Below are 2453 nucleotides of genomic sequence, written 5' to 3'. Positions count from 1 at the left end.
TTTCTATACACCAATAGTGAAGTAGCAGAAAAAGAAATCAAGGAATTGATCCCACTTACAATCACATCAAAATCAATAAGATACTTAGGAACAAATCTAACCAAAGAAGTAAAAGATCTGTATTGTTAAAACTATAGAATGCTTATGAAAGAAACTGAAGACATAGCAGACAAAGGGCCAGTATCCAAGCTCTATAAAGAACTTATCAAATTCAACACCTAAAAAACAAATAATCTGTTCAAGAAATGGGTAGAAGGCATAAACAGACATTTCTCCAAAGAAGACATACAAATGGCCAATAGACATTTGAAAAAATGTCCCACATCACTTGGCATCACGGAAATACAAATCAAAATCACAATGAGATACCAACTCACACCAGTCAGAATGGCTAAAATTAACAAGTCAGCAAACAACAAATTTTGGTGAGGATGTGGTGAAAGGGGAGCCCTCTCACACTGCTGGTGGGAATGCAAACTGATACAGCCTCTCTGAAAGACAGTATGGAGGTTCCTCAAGAAGTTAAAAACAGAGTTCTCCTATGACCCAGCGACTGCACTAGTATGTATTTACCCCCAAAATACAAAGGTAATGATCTGAAAGGGCACCTGAACCACAATGTTTATAGCAGCAATGTTCACAATAGCCAAACTGCAGAAAGAGACGAGCTGTCCGTCAACAGATGAACAGATCAAGAAGATGTGGTATATATATACAATGGAATATTACTCAGCCATTAGAAAGGATGGATACTTACAATTTACACTGAGAAAGATGGAATTGGAAGGTATTATGCTGAGCGAAATAAGTCAATCAGAGAAAGACAATTATCATATGGTTTCACTCATATGTGGAACATAAGATACAGCACAGAGAATTATGGGAGAAGGGAGGAAAAAGTGAATGAGAAGTCACCAGAGAGGGAGAAAAACTATGAGAGACTATTAAATATAAGAAACAAATTGAGATTATGCTGGAGGTGTGGTAGGAGGGAGGATGGGGTAATTGGGTAATGGGCATTAAGAAAGGCACATGATGTGATGAGCACTGGGTGTTATATGCAACTGATGAATTATTGAACTTTACATCTGAAACTAAGATGTACTTTACATTGGCTAAATTAATTTAAATTTTAAAAAAAGAAACTGAAGAGGACACAAAGAAATGGAAGAACATTCATGCTCATAGATTGGAAGAACAAACATTGCTAAAATGTCTTTACACCCAAAACAATCTACACATTTAAAGAAATTCCTATCAAAATACCACCAGCATTTTTCACAGAGCTGTGAACAAACATCCTAATATTTATATGGAACCAAAAAGACCCAGAATAACCAAACAATTCTTTAAAAAAATGACAAACAAACTGGAGTCATCACAATTCTGGATTTCACGCTGTATTACAAAGCTGTAGTCACAAAAACATTAGGGTACTGTCAAAAAACAGACACATAGATCAATGGGAAAGAACAGAAAGTCCAGAAATGGACTACAACTCTATGGTCAACTAATCTTCAACAAAGCAGGAAAGAGTATCTAATAGAAAAAAGACAGTCTTTTCGATAATAAATAATAAATAATAAATGGTGGTGGGAAAAATGGACAGCAACATGCAGAAGAATGAAACTGGACCACTTTCTTCACCATACACAAAAATAAATTAAAAATTGATGAAAGACTTTAATGTGAGACAGGAATCCATCAAAATCCTAGAGGAGAACACAGGGAGCACCCTCTTTGACAAGCAACTTCTTACTAGACACATCACCACAGACAAGGGAAACAAACACAAAAATGACCTATTGAGACTTCATCAAGATAAATAGCTTCTGCACAGCAAAGGAAACAACAAACAAAACTAAAAAGCAGCCTACAAAATAGGAGAAGATATTTGCAAGCAATGTATCTGACAAAGGGTTAGTATCCAAAATCGACAAAGAACTTATCAAACTCAAAACCTAAAAAACAAATAACCCAGTGGGGATGCAGAGAAAGGGGAACCCTCTTACACTTGGTGGGAATGCAAGCTGGTGCAGCCACTCTGGAAAACAGTATGAAAGATGTTCCTCAAAAAGTTAAAAACAGGGGCACCTGGGCGGCTCAGAGGGTTAAAGCCTCTGCCTTCAGCTCAGGTCATGATCCCGGGGTCCTGGGATCAAGCCCCACATCGGGCTCTCTGCTCAGCGGGGGGCCTGCTTCCTCCTCTCTCTCTGCCTGCCTCTCTGCCTCCTTGTGATCTCTGTCTGTCAAATAAATAAATAATCATTAAAAAAAAAAAAAGTTAAAAACAGAACTACCCTAAAATCCAGCAATTGCACTACTAGGTATTTATCCAAAGGATACAAAAATACAGATTCAAAAAAATACATGTACCCTGATGTTTATAGCAGCATTATCGACAATAGCCAAACTATGGAGTGAGATCAAATAAATGTCCATCGGCTGATGAA

Source organism: Lontra canadensis, unplaced genomic scaffold, assembly GCF_010015895.1.
Source record: "Lontra canadensis isolate GAN:19392208 unplaced genomic scaffold, GSC_riverotter_1.0 scaffold4, whole genome shotgun sequence".
Taxonomy (NCBI): Eukaryota; Metazoa; Chordata; class Mammalia; order Carnivora; family Mustelidae; genus Lontra; species Lontra canadensis.
Note: the sequence above shows the minus strand (reverse complement) of the source record.